The sequence below is a fragment of the Neovison vison genome, chromosome 1, assembly GCF_020171115.1.
Source record: "Neovison vison isolate M4711 chromosome 1, ASM_NN_V1, whole genome shotgun sequence".
Taxonomy (NCBI): domain Eukaryota; kingdom Metazoa; phylum Chordata; class Mammalia; order Carnivora; family Mustelidae; genus Neogale; species Neogale vison.
In genome coordinates, this window is record NC_058091.1 from 162,431,864 (window position 1) to 162,454,848 (window position 22,985).

Here is a 22,985-nt window from a genome sequence, read left to right on the forward strand (position 1 = left end):
ATCTCAGCTCTAATCTTGATGATTTCCCTTCTTATGTGTGGAGTTGGTTTGATTTGTTGTTGATCCTCCAGTTCTTTAAGGTGTAGAGACAGCTGGTGTGTTCTGGATTTTTCAATTTTTTTTGAGCGAGTCTTGGATGGCTATATATTTTCCCCTTAGGACCGCCTTTGCTGTATCCCATAGGTTTTGGACCGAAGTGTCTTCATTCTCATTGGTTTCCATGAATTGTTTCAGTTCTTCTTTGATCTCCTGGTTGATCCAAGCATTCTTAAGCAAGGTGTTCTTTAGCTTCCAGGTGTTTGAGTTCCTTCGGAACTTTTCCTTGTGATTGAGCTCCAGTTTCAAAGCATTGTGATCTGAGAATATGCAGGGAATCATCTCAGTCTTTTGGTATCGGTTGAGTCCTGATTTGTGACCCAGTATGTGGTCTATTCTGGAGAAGGTTCCGTGTGCACTTGAGAGAATGAGTATTCTGTTTTTTTAGGGTGGAATGTTCTGTATATATCTTTGAGGTCCATCTTGTCCAATGTGTCATTCAATGCTCTTGTTTCTTTATTGATTTTCTGCTTCGATGATCTGTCTAATTCTGAAAGAGGCGTGTTAAGATCTCCTACAATTAGTGTATTCATATCAATACGACTCTTTATCTTGAATAACAGTTTTCTTAATTTTTGGCTGCTCCCATATTGGGAGCATAGATATTTACAATTGTTAGATCATCTTGGTGGATAGTCTCTTTAAGGATTATGTAGTGTCCTTCTGTATCTCTGACTACAGTCTTTATTTTAAAGTGTCATTTATCTGATATGAGAATCGCTACCCCCGACTTCTTTTGAGCCCCATTGGCATGTAAGATGCTTCTCCATCCCTTCACTTTCAGTCTCTGTGTATAATTAGGTTCAAAATGGGTCTCTTGTAGACAACATATGGATGGGTCCTGTTGTTTTATCCAATCTGCAACCCTGTGACATTTTATGGGCGTATTTAGGCCATTCACATTGAGAGTGATTATTGATAGATACATTTTTTTTCAAATTATTTATTTTCAGAAAAACATTATTCATTATTTTTTCACCACACCCAGTGCTCCATGCAAGCCGTGCCCTCTATAATACCCACCACCTGGTACCCCAACCTCCCACCCCCCCGCCACTTCAAACCCCTCAGACTGTTTTTCAGAGTCCATAGTCTCTCATGGTTCACCTCCCCTTCCAATTTACCCAAATTCCCTACTCCTCTCTAACGCCCCTTGTTCTCCATGCTATTGGTTATGCTCCACAAATGAGTGAAACCATAAGATAATTGACTCTCTCTGCTTGACTTAGTTCACTCAGCATAATCTCTTCCAGTCCCGTCCATGTTGCTACAAAAGTTGGGTATTCATCCTTTCTGATGGAGGCATAATACTCCATAGTGTATATAGACCACATCTTCCTTATCCATTCATCCGTTGAAGGGCATCTTGGTTCTTTCCATAGTTTGGCGACTGTGGCCATTGCTGCTATAAACATTGGGGTACAGATGGCCCTTCTTTTCACGACATCTGTATCTTTGGGGTAAATACCCAGGAGTGCAATTGCAAGGTTATAGGGAAGCTCTATTTTTAATTTCTTGAGTAATCTCCACACTGTTCTCCTAAGAGTCTGCACCAACTTGCATGCCCACCAACAGTGGAAGAGGGTTCCCCTTTCTCCACATCCTCCTCAACACATGTTGTTTCCTGTTTTGTTAATTTTGGCCATTCTAACTGGTGTAGGGTGATATCTCAATGTGGTTTTAATTTGAATCTCCCTGAGGGCTAATGATGATGAGCATTTTTTCATGTGTCTGATAGCCATTTGTATTTCTTGATTGGAGAAGTGTCTGTTCATATCTTCTACCCATTTTTTGATGTGTTTGTCTGTTTCGTGTGGGTTGAGTTTGAGGAGTTCATTATAGATCCTGGATAGATACATTTTTATTGACATTGAGTTACCTTTGAAGTCTTTCTTTCTGTAGACTGTCTCTATATTTCTGTTCAATGCTATTCTTAGGATTTTTCCTCTTTTATAGAACCCTCCTTAATATTTCCTGCCGTGTTGGCTTGGTGGTTGCATAGTGTTTTAAGCCTTGCCTGTCTTGGAAACTCTTTATCTCTCCATCCGTTTTGAATGTCAGTCTTGCTGGATAAAGTATTCTTGGCTGCATGTTCTTCTCATTTAGTGCCCTGAATATATCTTGCCAGCCTTTTCTGGGTTTCCAGGTCTCTGTGGACAGGTCTGAAGTTATTCTGATTGGCTTCCCTCTGTAAGTAAGGAGCCTCTTTCCCCTGGCGGCTTTCAAGAGATTATACCTACAATTATAATTCCTCAATTTGACTATCAGGTGTCGTGATGTTTTTTTTTGGAATGTGTAATCTTGGATGGAGACTGTTCAGCCTCTAGTTCATGAACACTCGTTCCATTCACGAGATTGGGAAAATTTTCATGAAGGACTTGTTCCACTCTATCTTCTAGACTTCTTTGTTTCTCCTCCCCTTCATGGATTCCAATAATTTTGATGTTGGAACGCTTCTTGGCATCATTTATTTCCCTGATTCTGTTTTTGTGGTTTCTAAGCTGTTTGTTCCAGGATTCCTCCTGACCCTTTCTCTCTATCTGTTTGTCCTCCAGATCACTAATTCTATCTTCTGTCTCAGTTACCCTAGCTTTGAGAGAGTTTAGATTAGATTGGAACTCATTGAGAGCATTGTGACCCTCCTTCCTGGTGGCTTTCAGCTCTTCCCTAACATTGTGCACATCCTTTCTGGTCGCTTTCAGTTTGGCCCTAATCAATTTCATTTGGTCATCCCTGGCTTTCTCTAACCTGGCTATTTCCTAATCATTTTTAGCCCGAAATCTCTTTCCGACATATTGTCTATGTTGATAGCCATTATCTCTGTTGCAGAAAGTCTATCCTCTGTATTTTTCTTCTGTTGGGTATTCCTCCTCCTAGTCATTTTGATGGGAGATGACTGAACAGATGTAGCTGGATGTATCAACTCTGTTGCAGTCAAGGTGCACCCTGGAACACTTCTGTGCAATCCAAATTCCCCTCCCAAATTAGAGACAATAGAAAAGAACAAGAAAAAGAAAAAGAAAAAGAAAAAAGAAAAAAGAAAAAAAAAAGAGAGAGAGACAGACAGGAAAGAAAGGGAAGATGAAAGAGAAGGTTCAGCCCAGATGGGTCCCAAGGTAATATTTATGAAGTAGACAACCAAAAACAGACAAACGAAAAGACTGATACAAGTATATGACAAGAGAAATATATATATAAATGCAAATAAAGGAAGAACCTCGTCAAAAAGGACCCCAAGTGGGGCGCCTGGGTGGCTCAGTGGGTTAAAGCCTCTGCCTTTGGTTCATGTCCTGATCCCAGGGTCCTGGGATGGAGCTCCGCATTGGGCTCTCTGCTCAGCGGGGATCCTGCTTCCTCCTCCTCTCTCTCTGTCTGCTTCTCTGCCTACTTCTGATCTCTGTCCATCAAATAAATAAATAAATAATTAAAAAAAGAACCCCAAATGTAAGATTTATATGCTATCAGGACAAACACAAAAAACACAGAAACACTGGTGGAAGAAGAAGATGGGAGAGTTCTTATAAATTCTCAGTGTGTAAGATCAACTCAAAATGGATAAAAGACCTCAACGTGAGACAGGAATCTATCAGAATCTTAGAGGAGAACATAGGCAGTAATCTCTTTGATATCAGCCACAGCAACTTCTTTCAAGATACGTCTCCAAAGGCAAAGGAAACAAAAGCGAAAATAAACTTCTGGGACTTCATCAAAATCAAAAGCTTCTGCACAGCAAAGGAAACAGTCAAAAAAACAAAGAGGCAACCCACGGAATGGGAGAAGATATTTGCAAATGACAGTACAGACAAAAGGTTGATATCCAGGATCTATAATGAACTCCTCAAACTCAACCCACACGAAACAGGCAAACACATCAAAAAATGGGCAGAAGATATGAACAGACACTTCTCCAATGAAGACATACAAATGGCTATCAGACACATGAAAAAATGCTCATCATCATTAGCCCTCAGGGAGATTCAAATTAAAACCACATTGAGATATCACCTTACACCAGTTAGAATGGCCAAAATTAACAAAACCGGAAACAACATGTGTTGGAGAGGATGTGGAGAAAGGGGAACCCTCTTCCACTGTTGGTGGGAATGCAAGTTGGTGCAGCCTCTTTGGAGAACAGTGTGGAGATTCCTCAAGAAATTAAAAATAGAGCTTCCCTACGACCCTGCAATTGCACTCCTGGGTATTTACCCCAAAGATACAGATGTCGTGAAAAGAAGGGCCATCTGTACCCCAATGTTTATAGCAGCAATGGCCACAGTCGCCAAACTATGGAAAGAACCAAGATGCCCTTCAACGGATGAATGGATAAGGAAGATGTGGTCCATATACACTATGGAGTATTATGCCTCCATCAGAAAGGACGAATATCCAACTTTTGTAGCAACATGGACGGGACTGGAAGAGATTATGCTGAGTGAACTAAGTCAAGCAGAGAGAGTCAATTATCTTATGGTTTCACTCATTTGTGGAGCATAACCAATAGCATGGAGGACAAGGGGTGTTAGAGAGTAGTAGGGAATTTGGGTAAATTGGAAGGGGAGGTGAACCATGAGAGACTATGGACTCTGAAAAACAGTCTGAGGGGTTTGAAGTGGCGGGGGGGTGGGTGGTTGGGGTATCAGGTGGTGGGTATTATAGAGGGCACAGCTTGCATGGAGCACTGGGAGTGGTGAAAAAATAATGAATACTGTTTTTCTGAGAATAAATAAATTGGGAAAAAATATAAAAAAAATTCTCAGTGTGTGCGAGGAACCATGTTTTGATTCTTCCTGGATGTATCTTGATATCTTTGTTTAAGGACTCAACTTTCCTAAGATAAAGGGGATTAAAACTTGGTTTACCTATAGGGGTAGTATTGATTGGGGAAAGGGGATTACTTTGAAGTTTAACTCTATATGAATATTAGAGGATCAAATAAAGTAATAAACTAGACTAAACTAAACTATAATTAAAAAAGAGGAATTCAAAAAATAGAAATACAGAAGAAAAACATAGGTGTATGTGTCAAAAAGTTCAGGTTAGAAGGGTATTATGTAATTTGATGTACTGTACAGCTCGCTGTGATGGTAAATAGGTTAAAAAAATTACCTGTGTGTAAAAAAAATGAACCAGAATAGTGGGAATTAGTGAAAAATAAAAATTTACCTATGAAGTAGTGGTTGTTCTCTTGTAGTCCTTTTTTTTTTCTTTTTTTTCTCTCTCTCTCTTTTTTTTCTTTCTTGGTTTGTTTTCTGGGAGAGGGGCCCGCCATGTGGGTTGTCAGTCAATAATGTTACCTGAGTTAAGTCCTCCTGCCCCCCTCAAGGGGGTGGGCTCTGATGAAACTGGTTTTTTTTTCAGGCTTTTGTTCTCTGGCGGTTTTTATGTTTGTTCACTTTTTTTTTCTCTCACCTTGTCCGCTTTTGATGGTTTTTGTAGTTTTAGAGGAAAACAAACAGCACCCTGACCTCCCTCTCAGAGAGAAGCCTCAGTCTGGGTGCAGAGCCTAAATAAGTTCCCCCTTGGCCGCTGGCAGAGCAGGTTCCAAGTTGCGGTCCCTGGCGATGCAGGATCTTTTGCTTGTACCCAAAGCCAAGGCAGTGGCGGCTGTCTGGGAGCTCCCAACCGCCAGAGAGGTTCCAAGTAGCAATTGCTCACTGAGATTTTCCCGCTGACATGGGCTGGGAGTGCCTGGTCTTGCTGGGTCTAAGAGTGCCCGGCTTGCGCACACCTCTTTCAGGGGCAGCTATGGGTCGTAAGCGCGTCTCAGGCACTGAGAACGGGGCGCAGGTCCGAAAGCACCAGGCTGGGCTTTTGCACACCTCCCTCAGGGGAGAGTTTGGGGCACGTGGCTTAGGCTCTGAAACATGGCGCAGGTCAAAGAGCGCCGGCTGGGCCTTTGTAACTCTCTCAGGGGAGCCTGAGGGATGTGCGCGTGTATCTCAGGCTTTGTAGCAGGGCTCGCGCGTTCTGCCCACCAGTGTGTCTCCCATCCCCTCACAGGAGCCAAAACCCATGCATTCTCTGGCACGCTGGCGGCTTAGGGACCAAGACCTTGTTTCTCCGCTGCACTCTCTCTGCCTCAGCACCAGGGGAGGCTGTCCTGGGACCGGGGACTTAAGCCCCTGTCCCTAGCTGTCCCGTTTCCCACAATTTTCCCCACTATCCTTTGATCTTTTGGAGTGCTTTCAACCAGTCTCCAAGTTAATGCTGGTCCGCAGACGCAGGGCACTTTCGCTCATATTGGGGTATTACTTTCCAACCGGTCGCCTCTGGTGGCTCCCTCCCCTTTTTGTTTATCTTCTGATATCAGTTGCCATTCCCACTCCGCTTTACCTGCCCACAGGCGTCTTCTGCCCCTGTGGAGATCCAGACGTGTATAATTCTGATATCAGTCTGATTTCATGGGTGAATGGAGTTCTTTGGTAGGTAATCAGCTCACTTTGAGGTACAGGCTGAAAAGGCGCCTCCTCCTACTTCCCCGCCATCTTGTCCCCCCAAATCTTTAAGGTCTTGGCAGCATCTTACAATTGTTTTTTATCCTCTTTTCCTGTTGGCCATTTTATTTTGGCTATGTCTGATTTTATTTCCAAAGGGGTTGTTTACATTATAGTGTATCTTAGTGTTTAAAAGCTACAAGCTGACATTTATGAAGTATATAGAAGATGTAAGGAATAAGGAAAAGAAACCCGTATACATCGCAACTGTTCTAATAAATGCAGTATCATCCACATCTTTGGAGTCATCTGTACATCCCTCCCCGTGTCCATCAGTCCTGTTCACTATTCTCTTTGTTTACTTTATATTTTTACCAAAGGAAATGCATCGCTAAATCATATTTGATTTTGTATAGTTTTGAAACTAGGACAAATGCAACCGTCCTGCACATTTTTTCTGGAAGTCACTTTTATCTCTTCCTCAGTAGCATGTCTACATAATTTACACTTATGATGTTTCACTGTAGTTCACTGTAACTTGAGCCTGATACTGCAGAGCACATACCTTCCACTCAACAGTACTGCATTGGTCCTCGTTTTTTATTACTACAAAATGGCGAAGCTTCTCTAGCTCTAGCAGCAGAATGACTCTTTCAAAAGGCCTGCTCTCTTCAGCTTGGCCCAGGTCATGGTGCAGCATTTTCAAAAGCAATGGTTCTAACTCACAGCCCCATCACAGTCAGAGCGTATGGGCACAGGGATGACATCATCACACAGGCAGCTTTCCATGGTCTCAGCAAAACACTCCATACCCAAGACATTTTCAGAACTGAAGCTACTTTCTAGACACCAACTGAATGTTGAGAAATTTGGGCTCTCGGGTAGCAGTTTGCTGCAAGCCTGGGAAAAATGTGGACTCATACCTACTTAAAGGGGTGTTCTCCGAAAGAAAGGAGAAATGGGGAGGAAGACAGAATATTTATAGAAATAATGGTTGAAATCTTATCAAATTTGATGGAAACACTTAATTATAAAGTCAATATTTACCTACAGTAAAATAAAAACAAGCAGATCTACTCTTAGATACATCACAGTCACACCATGGAAAAACAAAGGAGAAATTTTGAAATTGCAAGACAAAAACGTCCCTTCATATACAGAGGATTGCATTAGATTAATCACTGACTTCCAATCAGAACCAGTGGGGGAATGGCCCTGAAATGACACTAGTCAAAAAGCTGAAAGAGAAAAACTTGTCCAGGTGCCTGGGTGGCTCATTATGTTGGGCATCTGACTCTTCATTTTAGCTCAGGTCATGATCTCAGGGTCCTGGGATCAAGCCCCATGTCAGGCGTCCTGCTCAGTGAGGGGTCTCCTAGCCTCTCCCTCTGCTCCTCCCCCTGCTCATGCACACATGCACACATTCTCTCTCTCTCTTAAATAAATAATCTTTAAAAAAATTATCAACCCAGAATTCCATACCTAGCAAATTTGTCTTTCGAAAATGAAGGCAAAATAAAGATATTCCCAGATACACAAACTTACAGGAATTACTAAAGGAAATCTTTGAACTGAAAAAAAAAACCAAAATGAAAACTTGATTCCAAGATTTGAAAATGCTGGATTTGTTAAGGAATGTGTGTGAGCATGTGCATGTGTGCCTATACAGAATGTTGTGAAAGTGTTTCTGAAGTTTACTCTCTGCTCATCTCAGAAGGAAAAACACTAGAAAGGACTGAGAAACTTACCTAGGAGGTTTAACTATTTCAAATAGTTTTGTACCTCCTTAGCTTTGTAAATTTTGAATAATCATCAATTTTCTAAGTCCCTCTAGCTGAAGTTAGTGAAGATTAATTGAAATCAAACATCTTAAGATGTTTTCAAAATGCACATGGCTAAAGAAGCACAAAAGGAATATGAGTTTCATTTGTGCTAGGGTGATGCAAGGCGAGAATATATGTGGGGAGACTGGAGCTACAGAGAGAGGACAAAAGTTCCTGGGATTTAACCAAAATTCCAAGGACAACTCCAGATTTTTAAAAGCTATGAAACTGATGGAGCACAACTGGAGATCTCAAGGGGAACAGGTATTCTCTGAGCTCCATGCAGGATGAAAGGCAAATTGACAAAGGTCTGTCTCTAGCACGGTGAGCAGGTAGGAGTGTCAGGCCTGGGAGGGTGGAGGGATGACAGAGCTACAGGGCTAGAGGAGGAGAGGGGATGTGGTCCAGTTACTTGTGTCCCTTACCTGTCCTCAAGGGCCCTTTGTGACCAGACAACAGCCCTGTGATGTAGGTGTGGGGCTTGTGTCTGCAAGTACACACCCAGGGCTCAGTTGCCTAAGGGCAGCAGTGTGATCAGACACTAATGCTTTTCAGAGGAAAGAGATGGAGAATTATCTCTTCCCTCAGGAATTCCTTACTGATAGTTGGCTGAGCTCCAGTCCCACTATCTGGGCAGTTAATGCCATCCTTGCCTTCGTATGTGGACTGGGGCTCTTCTTCTTTTTACTTTCCTATTTCCAGCCTGATCCGTCCTCACCATCATTCAAGAAATACAAGAAGAGCAGGAAGGTAAGGAACACTCAGCCCAGACCCAGCAGAGTGTAATTCTATCATCTTTTCTATTATTCTTTCCACTTTTCCGAGTCACTGGAGAGACTCTTGAATTGGGAAAGAATAGAACGGGTATTCTCAGGAGAAAGTAGACCACCATCCATCCAGAACAAGCCATACCAGGGAAGGGTTAGAGGGACATGAGGATTTCTCCCCAGAGATCTTGGGCTGGAGTCCAGGTGTGGTGGAGGCGTCCAGGACAGCATCCCAAACACAGTGACCATGGGCCAAGGACCGGAGGTTAAGAGCTGCCTCTGTAGTGGAGGTCAGGCCCTTAGCACTGGGTCACCTGCTGCTAGGGTGGGGGTCCCAGCCTCACCATGTTATCTTATCTCAGTACCAAGTGGAGCCACGGAGAAGGAGCAACAGAAGCAAGAAAAATCAGACCCTGAAAGATGAGCATCCTCCACTCACCCCTGCATGCCCGTTACACTGTGTCCCCCACTCTGAGGGCCCAGACCTCCTGTCTCCAGGACACCAGGGCCTGAGCCCATCCCTCAGGAAACAGAGCCCTGGGTGGGGGTTGGGGACTCTGAGGAGGGAAAGCGAACCCAGAGGCTTCCCAGATTCTGTGCCAGAACGAAGCCCTGAGGGGCTGGAAACTGTTATCGCTCAGCAGGGGCCCCAGGGCCTGGACTGGGGGCAGGACCTCCCATTCCCACTGTGAACAAGCTGTTCAACTCCGCTCAGATTCGTCTGTGAGGCTATGCAGTCCTTCCTCCTCCAGCAAGGTCATGAAAGAGGAAGTACTTTGGAAAAGACAAAGCGATCCCCATCATGAATCCTGTAATCACCGTGCAGGCACGTGGCCTTGGACAGTGCTGTTTGGGGCTCCCGTGTCCAATCCCCCAAAGGTCTCCCCTAAAGGGACATTGTACCCAACCTCCAATAAGATCCCTGGACCCTGCCTTCTGCTGTGACCCGGTCTCCTGTTTCCAGGTTTCAGAGAATTTCTGAACAATCTGGAAGTTTCAGGACCTGTTCTCTCTTCTGCAAAGGTAAAGAATCTGCCCCCTTCTTCCCTGAGTGGGCCTCCCCGAGTCTATAGTGTGATCCCTGGGCTGCAGGGAACAGCCTCTGGGACTGTTCCGGGGGGGGGGCTAGGAGGAGCTGTGGGGACAGACTGTGACCAAAGCCCTTGTCTGAGGGACAGCAGGAGCATTGTGATGTGGGTGTGGGGCATGGAGGGCTGTGGGGACCGCTCCCAGCCCCAGCTGCTACAGTGGCAGCTCACGCCTCCTGTCTCCCACAGCCACTTGGTGAGGCTCTCTGACCGGGGGGCTTTCGCCAGTTCTTACGTCAAGCAGCCCCTGGGCAGGTGCACCGAAAGGTGCCAGATGGAGCCTGTCAGTCATGCAGGAAGCCTGTGGAAGATGCTGCTCCCCCTGTGGCCCCATTACCTGCCCTAACTCCACTGATGAGGTCCTCTCAGCCTCTGGCCTCCACCCTGCCAGCAGGACCAATGACCTCCTAAATTTCTGTTGCTTCACACTCCTCCCTGAGTACTTCCTGGATAGCAGAGCCTTTCCTCTCCCTGGATGGCTTTTCACACCAGCCACTTGCTCTTCCCCTTTTCCCACCATGTCTCCCTCCTTTGGAGACCTCCTCTGGGCCTCTGACAGCCTCCTTGGCCCCAGAGCAGCTGGACCCTCCTTTGACTCTCCCTCAGTGTGACTCAAGGGCACCCCCGTGGTGCCCCATCCCATAGAGCTTAGCTCCTCACACGCCTTGGTCAGCTGACAGGTCAGCTTCTCCTGTCCCAGCCATCTCAGGCCTGGGCCACTCACGCTGTACCATTTCATCCCTGTCCTGGTGGCAGGCGTCTTCCAATGCCTGGAACCTGTCCACGTCAACATGCTTGGAGTCCCATCAAGCACCTCTGTCCCATGGCCCACCAGAGGCCTTGTTCTGGGGAGACCCCACACACAGATAGGAAGAGACTAAAATCCCCCTTCCATCAACCCGGACTTCCAGAAGTTTCTGGAGGTACTCATTGCCAAGAGCAAAGAACTGAAGTTTTGGAGGGAGAAGGAAAAGAAAGAAAGGTCAAAATACTAGCTGACCTCTTTCGGGAGAACGTTCAAGTCCCCAGGTGATGGGCAGGACACCATGGACTGTCCATCTTTCTGGATCATGAAGGGCAAAGCAAAACAGCTGCTTGGTCTTGAGAAGCCCCCATGTCCCAAGATTCCAAGGGACAATTTGGAGCAGAAATGCCTCCAGCTCTTCTGGGGTCTCCCCTTTCTGCACAGCGAGTCCCTGGTGGCCACTGTCAGGGTGACCGATCCCCCACTGGATTTCTCTTCTGTCATATTCAATGAGCTCTATCATGCCTTGCCACTCCAGATTCAGGGCAACGTGGCTCCATGCCTCTCCCTGACCCATGATTACATGACCCTTTGGCAGGGCCCCTACCCTTGACCCTGAGATTGTTCCAGTCCCTGCCCTTGCCTCTGGCTCAGCACCAGTCCCTGCCTCTGTCTCATTCCCAGCCCCTCCCTCTGGATCAGCCCCAGTTCCCACCTCTAACTCAGCCCCAGTCCCAGGCACGCATTGCAGCCTCTTTCCCAGTGGGAACCTCTTCTCTGCCACCCAAGATAGGGAGCTGTGAGGTGTCTTGCCCTGTAGCCCAGAAGACACCATCTTAAATGTCAACTGTTGTTCAAAACCTGGAATGTCACTTTCTAGAGAAGCAACTAGAAAGGGGCAAGTTACCCCCTGTAATGAAAAGATCTCAGGAAGTCTTTAGTCAAGGTCCTCCTGACCTTCTGCAGGGTGACCAGGCCCCCGAGGGCCATGGGTCAGTCTCTGTCCTTCCTGGAGAATTGATCGACTCTGAGCTCTGGTAGCAACCAGATTGGCACCTTTGGAAGAGGCTCATGAAGAAAGGAAGGGGCCCATCCTGCAGGACCCAACTATCCCTGAAGATACAGCCTCACCAAGAGTTCCAGAAGGTGCCCCAGGCACACAGCTGGCAGAGTCCCATGTCGAAGTCTGAGTCTACGGATGGAAGCTGCCAGGCCACACAGAAGACTGGGTCCAGATACCCAGGAAGGACCATGCCAGGAAAAAGACTGGGCAAGGATTCAAGGTCCAGTGCTGGGAGGATCTGGAAGGATCTACACAGGGTGCAACAAGCTCTCCAGAGAAGACTCCAGGAAGAAATTGTGAGGTGTCAGACACAGACTTGAAGCCCTACACAAGCAGCGCAGATGAGAAGCGCCCAGAGAAGGACCTGAGAGCCCATTTCAGGAAGTTGGGGCAGTTCAGAGAGGGTCAGATGCTTTTGGATGTTCATCCTTCCAGGCTCGCTGCCCACCATGCCTTGGACCTTCCTGGAAAGCCAAGCCCTCATGGGAAAACTGGAAATCCATTGCTTTCCAAGTATTGGGAACCCTCCCACGATTTTTCCATCCTCAGTCCATATGCTCAGCGGATGCTAGAAGCACAAAACATAAGGCTCAGCGTGAACCACCGATGGGGCCTTCCATTCAAGGCTCTCAGGCCTATAAACTTCTTCAAGTTGAAGAAGGCCTTCCTCCTCTCCCAGTCCTTCCTTCCCCGCTCAGTCACCTGTGTATCCAAGGCCAGCTCGGGCACCAAGTTCATGGGAAATCCTCCTCAGCTCTATCAAGGAGAGGTGATGAAAGAGTCTTACCCCAGCTGGGGGTTCCCCTCAGTGCTCCCCAGCCTACGTGTGAAGAAATCCACAGGCTCTGGAAGGGACCTCACCTGGGGTGGCCCTCTGGCTGCATAGGGGGCCAGGCCACCTTCTCAGACCTTTACATACAGCTTTGTGGGCAGAATCTGGCACAGTGAGACTGCCTATAGGACTCTTATGAGCAGCAACTTGGAGTCAAGTCCAAGTCCAGCAATGGCCACAAAGGAGCCAAGGAGGGTGAATGGGGGTCGGGCCTCATGGGACGGGACTGTGCTAGAGCTCAATTTAGAGCCCCAGGATTTGAGTGCCAAAGAGCCTGGGGAGGTGGGGGAGGTCAAGGAGGCCCCTGCCTGGAGAATCACCTTAGAACCTCATGTGCTGGCCAAGAACCAAAGCCTCCATGGCAAGTTGAGAAGATCAGGGTCTTCAGGGAATAGTGACAGCCCCCTGCAACCTACAAAGTTGGTCACCTGAGACCCCAAAGAGCTATGCCTTGAGGCACGCCTCAGGGGATCGGAGCCCCAGAAGTTGATGGAGTCAGAAAACTGGCCTCGTGATGCCACCCCCACCGTTCTCCTTCAAGACTGTGAAACTGGGGTCCTTCTTCAAGACTGTGTGACTGAGAGTCTCTTTTAAGACTGTCAGTCCAACCTGTTCCTCGCTGCCAACATCTTGGCTTCTCAGGGACTTCTGTCTGGCTTCCAGAGCAAGTCCAGTGAAGACACATCTACTTTCCAAGTGCAGCATGGCCAAAGACCCCGTGGCCAGTGGCCCCACAAGCATCCAGGACCGCTGGGACTGCAGCACCAATGTAAGAGCCTGAGCAGGTCATGTGTCCCCAACTGAGGAGAGAGCTCCAGGAGGTCCCCCTCGAGAAAGCCTGCCAAAGAGTTGTTAGAGCTGAAGCTCCTCCAGATCAGTGAGGTGTGAGAGTGGATCTTCCTACGTTTTATCACAAAACTTTCCCACAAACATTTCAGAGATGCCAATATAATATATAATATTTTCTACAAACGAATAAAAGCAAAGATTTATCTCATTCATGTAAATGCTAAGAAAGCAAGACAGCGAATTAGTGATTGAAGCTTCACACCTGAGGCTTACGCAGACAAACAGAGCCCTGCAGTCAATCAGCTAAGAGAAGGATGATACACGTAAGCGACATCAACTTTGCAATCATGGGGAAAACTATGATGTGGGATTTGAAAAGTCCTAGAAATGGTCACTGCCTTTCAAAACATCCCTCCTATTCTTCTCCACAGAGTCTGAGAGGCCGGTGAGGCCTCAAACTTCTGATTTACCATGAGCCATAAAAGTTTTTCAATCTGGAGAAGTCTCTTTCTGAAATGGAACCACCCTTTTGTAGAATTCTTTTAAATCAGGTTATCTCCTTCGTTTCTTTCTCCAAATGTATTTTTTGAACAGCCAGGGTCAGCATGGAGCCTGGAAGAGGACCCCCCATCAGCCTCTTTGCTGGCTTGAACCAGACAGACAGACAACTGAAGAAAAGGGCTCACCTGTGGTGAGATCTGACTGTTTCCAGGACACAAAAAAATGTGATTTTTTTCAAAAGCAGGACCTCAATAAATCCATGCCATGACCCTGTGTGTTAAGGTTAACCAGGATTTTTTTATGGAAAGAAAGAAAAACAGAAGTTGAGGTTGGCCAAGGGGTCATCCCCCAAGAGGCCTGCCCATGAGACTGAGGGAGAGAGGTTTCTGGAATAATGTCTACCACACTAGGGCATGTGCTGGGAGGAATCCACTTACTGACGGGAGGTTTTATCTACACATACTCCTCAGTTTTCCTACCAAATAGGATTGCTGAGTCTTGGAAACACTAAGTAGGAATTCTCGGGGGAAATGCCAAGAAAGAAACATCGAGACTAGGGTTCTGAGTGACTGTCTGTCTTAAGTCAAACCTTCATATTTCTCATGCCTTCAACTACCCTGTTAGCACGTGGAGGGTTCAGACGGATGGGCTCAGAAGTTGTACAAAATGACTAAAAGAAAGACCCCATGACAAGGTTTCATCAGTGCCCAGGAGTTTAAAGGACATCAGAGAGAGCCAAGATTCCACATCCGAAGAAGCCAGGGACATCTGGAAGAGAAAGGTACAGCTTAGCCCCTCACAGGCCTGCTTCGCATGGAAAGGCAGGCAGAAAATTCTGGCACTCCTTCCCATGAGCATCGAAAGACCATCCTTCATTCAAAACTTGCCACCCCCCCAAAAAACACAAATGAACAAACAAACATAACATGCAGAAAGGCTGAGCCAGGAGCAGTGGTTTCTACCCCAACTATTCCTGAGTTAGTATTATGGTCTTACAATAATAACTGTCTCTGCTCTGAGTACATTTCAGAGAAAATTCTTAAGTGAGCATTCAAGTGAAGCCATAAAAATGTTCTGTACTGTGATCAAGTGGGCATTTTAACAACTTATAATTATACTTCTAACATAGGAAATGCTCCATACCTCCCAAGCTAAGCTTGTTAGGGGTCAGACAGATTCATGAATGTGTGAGTCTCTATTATATTTCTGTCCTGGGTTGTTTTTCTTCTAAAGGTTTATAGCTGCTTAAGCAATGATTTAGAAAAAAAAAATACTTTGACTACTTTTTTTTCACTGTAGAAACCCACTTCAAATACTGTGGAAATATTAAAAGATATAATTCTCTCATTCCGTTCTCATGCCTCGAAGCCTTTTAGTTTGTGTTTTTGAGAACTCTGTGCATTGAAAGTGATGTAAGTGTGCTGGGTGTCCTGATACAAGGGTGGTGTTTTCCATTCGATGCCTGTTTTTTGAAGGTTCACTTCAGCCCAGAGGGTCCACTGATACGTTCTGCTGCTTCTTGTGGGCTCTGCCTGTCCCATCACTGGGCTTACTTGCCCTGCTCTGTGCCAACAACGGTTTACCAGACTGCTGGGGTTCTGTGTTCTAGGATCCTGGCTTCTCAGCTGGACCCACTGGGAGAGCCCTGGAGACCACATGGTCTGCCCCCAGAGTCCTACCACAGCCCAGGGTAGTAACAAGGAAGATCAAGAGCAGTGAGAATGCTTAGCACTGCTTCCCCTGGGCTCCCTGTCCCCCTCGCCGGGGCCGCACCCCACTTCAGCTCCTGGCTACCCACTCCCAGGACGCAGTGGTGGCTGCTACAAACTAGGGTTATAAGAACCTTCTGCCCACATGTGACATACATGCAATCTTAGGCAGTGATGGATCAGGGAAGAAAACAGTATCTGTTAAGTAGCTCTAATGCAGAGTTCAACTGTCCTGCAGCGTCTGTGCCTAAATCTTTGACTCTTCATGGACTTCCACTCTTTCCATGCAAAACTGAAGGGACAGTCACGCCCTGGCTAGCCCACACCATGGAGGAGGGAAGGGGTGCTTGTGATTTATAGACTGAGAGGAAAGCACAGGAATCCATGGTCGATGATTTGTGGAACCAGGCCAGGTAGTAAGAAAGAAGTAAAAGAAGGAACGAAAACAGAAAGGTGCAGTGTCATTTTCTTTCAGACAGTAACAGATGCACAGTCTGAAAGTTGGCCGGGAGCTGGGGTCCAGGGCCCTGCAGACACCAGGGACCCCTGAACCTCAGCTGGATGCACAAATCTCAGTTCCACGTTACCATTAATGAACTGAAATATTTCCCCTCTGTCAGTTTCATGTGACAAAAGACTGTTTATGTATTTTGGAACTGTCCCAGGCAGTACCAGAGTCTTGGTTCTCTTAACTTAGAAGGAAAATAAGGTTGAAAATGAGAATAAAGGGTGAAGACTGATCATAAATTGTTAGCATTTCTTCTCTCTCTGATGACTCAACATTGCCAGGCAGAGGCTGTGAGCCCCATCATGGTCCCATCAGGGTGGTCAGGCTGGCTCCTGTCACAAGGTACCCATCTCACCTTCCCCTGTCTATGACCCAGGGACTCCAAACATGACAGTGAAATCCCCTCAAGGCTTTGTGACCATCCCTACCTGAAATACAGGGAGTTTCCCAGGGGTTCTCAGTGGTTCAGGTCTGCACCTGCTGGACACAGTCACCTCTTGGGCCCGCCTGCCATGTGGCTACCAGCAAGGAGTGCCAGTTGTGCCTCCTTCCCTAGCACCTGTGAGCACAACAAGGCAGGTCATTTCTTAGCTTTCCTGTGTGTGACTTCCACAACCATGCTGGAATGTTCCTTAAAGACCCTACAAGGGGGACTGACCTCCCCCACTCACAACACAGTGGTATTGGCAGAAAACAGAATCTTCATTACAAATACATGTGGTCCAGGAAAACTAAGCGACTTACTAAACCAGACTTCTAGAAGGTGTCCTACATCCTAGATGCCTGATGAACTCAGAGAGCCTGTTTCCTGCACAGTGAATCACAACAGCTCAGTTCCTCTCCACCCCAAATCCTTGCTTCCCTGCTCATGGCTGACCCTGTTCTCATGACCATCAGCCATGGCTTATGACTAGTTAATTCTGATTGTGTAAAATACACTAGAAGGAGGACCTTGCATGACAAATGATTGAGACAGAAGAAGTCATACTTCTGCCGCAGTCTCTTAAAATAGTAAGAAACTTCTTAAAACATGAATCAGAAGATGTCAGGATATCTAGCACAGGAGGCTATGCAGCTCTGTCTGAGCAGGCCAGTCCCTCAGATCTCTCACCATCTATGACTGATTTTTAAAAAAAGAGTGTGTAAACATAATTTAACTTATATAATTTTGGAATGCTTTACAAAAAAGACAGAGTTCCTGATATTATCTTTTTATGATTAAGAAAAGAGTTAGTTTGACCTTTGCTCAGTATTTATTCAAATGTGATTTATAAGACTCATTTTACTAAATGAGATGGACCATAAAGCTATGGTACACTGTAGCATGAGCAATTCAGAAGTCCTGAATGCAGTTGAGAGGCTAACCTGTGCAGAGAGGGCAGGAGACCCAGAACAATGTGCTTGTAGATGTCACCATAGGCTTATGCCACACACGACTTTTCAGTCTTACAATGAAAGGGTTTTGTGAATTCAAAATTATTCTGCAGAAGCTGTCATAACTGTCCTTGCCTTCTTTCATCACTCTGGTGACTGGACACTAGGAATCCTGTAAAATATTTTACATCAGACCTGCCCAGCCACCAGTGATAAAACTACAATATGCTCTATATACAAAGAATCATTTAAAAAGATTATTTTCTATGAGATGTCAGCTGCTTTCACCTGGAAATGCAGTAAATACTTTCCTTATAAGACTCCAATGACTGACAGGTGAGAAAACACACTGTACACCAAGTGCAAGGGGCCGAAGTCGGGCTCTCAGGGCTGTACAGGATGGGGCTGTGGGCCAGTAACCAGCACCACCAGATTAGGAGCCCCAGAGCCTGGGGTCCATGGCAAAATGCAGTAGGTGCATTCGTCGGAAGTCAGGAAGTGCTCCCTGGAGGAGGAGGCAGTGGATGCGGGGTTTCCACAGCACAGAGTTTAGATGGAGGCCAACAGGGCAGGGACAACTTGGGCAGGGCACACCTGCAGGGAAGAAACCGAGCTGGAAGGAGGACACAGGGAGCTGGCAGGCTGCCCCTGGGACATGAGAGTATGTTCAGGACATGGGCTGGCCAGGGGATGAGCCTCCAAATTGGGTCAGGATGTCACACTCTGAGGGGTACTGAGTGTCTGAGCCAGGAAAGGCAATGTGGTCTCCAGGCAAGGGGAACCTGGGGAGGCTTTGGGGTACAGACCAGCACCTGCTCCAGTGGGATGATCCTGCAGGGCCTGGAGTTGGGGAGGGGAGTGGGGCTTCTATGAACCTGGGCTGGGAATCTATCTTTACAGACTGTATCTGAAATGGAGCTAATTAGTGATCAGGACTGAGTGAAATGGAGTGAGATCAGTTCTTAGAAAGTTGCAAGGTGGTTTGCCTCCTGGTGTCCAGCCTGGCTTTTGTTGTTGTTGGATTTCCCTTCTTTTCCAACCAGCTGCCATGAAGTCAGCATCTGGCAGAGCTCCAGTGACTAGCTGGGCGTGGGTGGGGGACACAGGAAACATGGTCCCCATCTTCTTGTGTGGATGTGGCTCACCCAGGGATCCCGTGGGGGAGGGCCTGCACCCTGCGAGACTCACGTGGATCCCGAGTCCTTGACCCTCCACAGCCTGAGGTCAGGGAGAGGACTGTACCTTCTTCCTCTGGAGGGGATGCCCTGGAGAGGGCCCTGAGAGGTGGCCTGCGGACTTGTCCCTTACTTTGCCAGTGGCCTCCCTGCTGCACTTGTTGGGGTCCCTGGGATGTGAAGATGTGCCCCGCAGAAGTGGTCATTTAGTGAGTCCCGGAGATGGCACTACTTCCCCCCTGGGTGATGGTCACATCCAGATGGCCCTCAGGAAACATCTGATGGAAATGGGAAGTGTGGGTGCCTGAAAATGGGCTGGAGGAAGGAAGGGCAGAAGGGCTTTGCAGAGTCAGTGATAGAGGCACACAGGACATGGCTGGAGGTTGGCAGGGACATGTGAGGAGCCTGTCTGAGTGCTGCATCCCAGCTAGGGTTCCAGCTCTCCATCAGTGTCACATACTGACCACTAACCTCCCCTGAGGAGGGAAGGCTGCTTTTGTTGCCAGTGTTTTATTACAGTAACTGTCATGGCCTGAGCACCAGTGGGGTGTTTCCTGGTATCCGGGAGCCTTGACAGTGCCCTTTCATGCCATGAGTGTCCAGACACTTGTTGTTTCCAGCAGCATCTGGAGAGACAGATACCAGCCCTCAGTGCAGGAAGCACATCTGTGTGCAAGAAGGAGCCTCTCCACTCACACACGGTCACTCGGTTTAAAGGTCCTCTTAGGCATCACACATATCAGGCTGGAAGGGTAAAGAATTCTTCCAGCAGTGACTGGAACCCACTCACACTGTATTTTCATTTTAAAAACATGGAAACTGGGAGATGAAAATAACAGAACACAAACATGTGTGCACCAGCACATTTTGAAATAGACTGGATATTTTAAAAACTTACTTAAAAATTCAGGAGAGTGATGTCAGCAAGATGACACACAAGAAAACTCCAGGCCTGTTTCCTCCACAGAAACACCAAATACACAACTAGAGACTGACCAAAATAACCTTTGGGAACTATGGGAATGGCCAAAGGGTCACAGCGACCAAGTGAGTGCGTGGTTAAGAATGAGCCACATGTGGCAGGGCAGGAAATTCCATGACTGTGCTGGGCAGAACACCTTGAGCAGAGTAGTCGCCACAAGCTAGTCCGCTTTGCAAACCAGAGAGAGCAGAGTGGACTAATCTGCCACCCTTTGATTTCTAACCTGTCTAGGGGATACCTGAGGGACTGGTCTTGGGACACCCAACACAGAGTTCAGACAACCAAAAGTGGCTCACAGCTCAGAAGGGGAAAAATCACTGGAAGCAGCAGGTACGACTTGTGAAAACCATCCTAAAGGTAATTACAGACACAGACATCTGGGGCAAAGGATTACTGATTGAGGAATACAAAAGAACAGCTAACATCCTGAAAATGAGCAAGGGTGTGAGCCTTACAGAGAGGAAGACATTGAAAGCAGCCATACCAATGGGAGACCTGGGAAGACAGCACATGCACAGATGTAGGGACAACACAGGCATGAGAAAACTGTATGCCAGGCTGATTAGCAAGGGTCTCCCCTGCATGGAGCCAGCATGCAAAGCCTGTGAGAGGGGTCTGTTTTTAATAATATCCAGTTTTCAATAGGCGATCACAAGGTAAACAAAGAAGAAGTAAAATATGGCTCATTCAAAGGAACAAAATACATCTCCAGAAACCATCCCTAAAGAAACATTGGCTTTGGACTTATTAGAGAAAAACTTTAAAACAATTGCCTTAAATATGCTCTAAAGGATAAAGGAAAACATGGACAAAAGAAATAAAGGAAATCAAGAAAATATATGAGCAAAATGAGAATATCTACAAAGTATTTGGAATTATTAGAAACAGTCAAATGGAGGGGCACCTGGGTGGCTCAGCAGGTTAAAGCCTCTGCCTTCGGCTCAGGTCATGATCCCAGGGTCCTGGGAAGGAGCCCTGCATCCAGCTCTCTGCTCAGCAGGGAGCCTGCTTCCCCCCCACCTCTGCCTCTCTGCCTACTTGTGATCTCAGTCTGTAAAATAAATAAGTAAAATCTTTAAAAAAAAGAAACAATCAAATGGAAATTTTGGAGATGAAAAATACAAAACTGAATTGAAAAAAAATCATTTGAGGGGTTAAATAGCAGAGGCAAACAGAAAGGAAGGCTCAGTGAGCTTGAATACAGGTCCTTTGAAACTATTGAGACTGAAGAGTAAAATGAGAGAAAAAGGAAGAGCAGTGAACAAAACCTGAGAGACTTATAATGGAAGAACGTCATCTGACCAATATAGACACTATGGGACATGCAGGGGAGAAATGATTGAGAAAAAGGCAGAGAAGTAATGGCCATGCATTTCACAAGTCTGAGGAAAGTCGTGAATATAGCAATACAAGTTTAACAAATGCCAAATAGGATAAACACAAACAGACCCACACCCAAAGAAGAGTGACTCATCATATACAGGGCAGCCTCTGTAAAACTATCAGTGAGTTCCTCAGGCAAAAAGGTAGGTCAGGAGGGGGGACAACATGGCGGGGTAGTAGGAAGAGGCGCCTTTTCAGCTGGTACCCCAAAGTGAGATGATTACCTACCAAAGAACTCCGATCACCCATGAAATCAGCCTGAGATCAGAATTATACACGTCTGGATCTCTACAGGGGCAGAAGACGCCAGTGGGCAGGTAAAGCAGAATGGGAACAGCGGACTGATATCGGAAGATAAACAAAAGGGGGAGGGAGCCACCAGAGGCGACCGGTGGGAAAGTAATACCCCAATACGAGCGAGAGTGCGCTGCGTCTGGGGACCAGCATTAACTTGGAGACTGGTTGAAAGCACTCCAAAAGAGCAAAGGATCACGGGGGGAAATTGTGGGAATCAGGGAGGCTAGGGACAGGGGCTTAAGTCCCTGGTCCCAGACGGCCTCCCCGGCGCTGAGGCAGAGAGAGTGCGGCGTAGAAACCAGCTCCTGGTCCCTAAGCCACCAGCGCACCCCAGAGCGCGTGGGTTCCGGCTCCTGTGAGGGGATGGGAGCCGCGCCGGTCTGCAGAACGCATCTAGCCCTACCACAAAGCTCGAGATACGCGTGCACGACCCTCAAGCTCCCCTGAGTTACTGAGGCCCGGCTGGCACTCTTTGACCCGCGCTATTGTTTCAAAGCCTAAGCCACGCGCGCGCGAAACTCTTCCCCTGACAGAGGTGCGCAAAGGCCCAGCCTGGGGCTTACAGACCAGCGCCCCGTTCTCAGTGCCCCAGACGCGCGCCCGACCCACAGCCGCCTCTGAAAAGAGGTGCGCACAAACCCGGCACGACCTCTCTGGCGGTCGGGAGCTCCCAGACAGCCGCCACTGCCTTGGCTTTGGATACAAGCAAAAGATCCTGCGCCCCCAGGGTCTGCAACTTGGAACCTGCGCTGCCAACGGCCAAGGGGGAATTTCTTCAGCTTCTGCACCCAGACTGAGGCTTCTCTCTGAGAGGATGATCAGGGTGCGGTTTGATTTCTTCTAATACTACAAAAACCATCAAAGGCGGTCAAGGTGAGAGGGAAAAAAGTGAACAAGCAAAAAAACCGCCAGAGAACAAAAGCCTGAAAAAAACCAGTTTCCCCAGAGCCCACCCCCTTGAGGGGGGTGGGGGAACTCAACTCAGGAAACATCATTGACTGACAACCCACGTGGCAGGCCCCTCCCCCAGAAAACAAACCAAGAAAGAAAAAAAAAAAGGACTACAAGAGAACCACCACTGCTTCATAGGAAAACTTGTACTGTTCACTCATTTCCACTATACCGGTTCATATATTTTTTTTTTTACACATAGGTAATTTTTTTAACCTATTTACCATCACAGCGAGCTGTACAGTACATCAAATTCCATAATACCTTTCTAACCTGAACTTTTTGATACATACACCTATGTTTTTCTTTTGCATTTTTATTTTTTGAATTCCTTTTTTTAAAATTTTAGTTTAGTTTAGTCTAGTATATTCCTTTTTATTTTTATCCTCTAATATTCATATAGAGTTAACTTCAAAGTAATCCCCTTTCCCCAATCAATACTACCCCTATAGGTAAACCAATTTTTAA

General features: G+C 46.8%; 1 pseudogene; it reads left to right on the forward strand.

Moving 5' to 3' along the window:
* The first annotated feature begins 8,640 nt into the window (after positions 1-8,640).
* Positions 8,641-10,619, forward strand: LOC122915206 (annotated as a pseudogene).
* Positions 10,620-22,985: the final 12,366 nt, after the last annotated feature.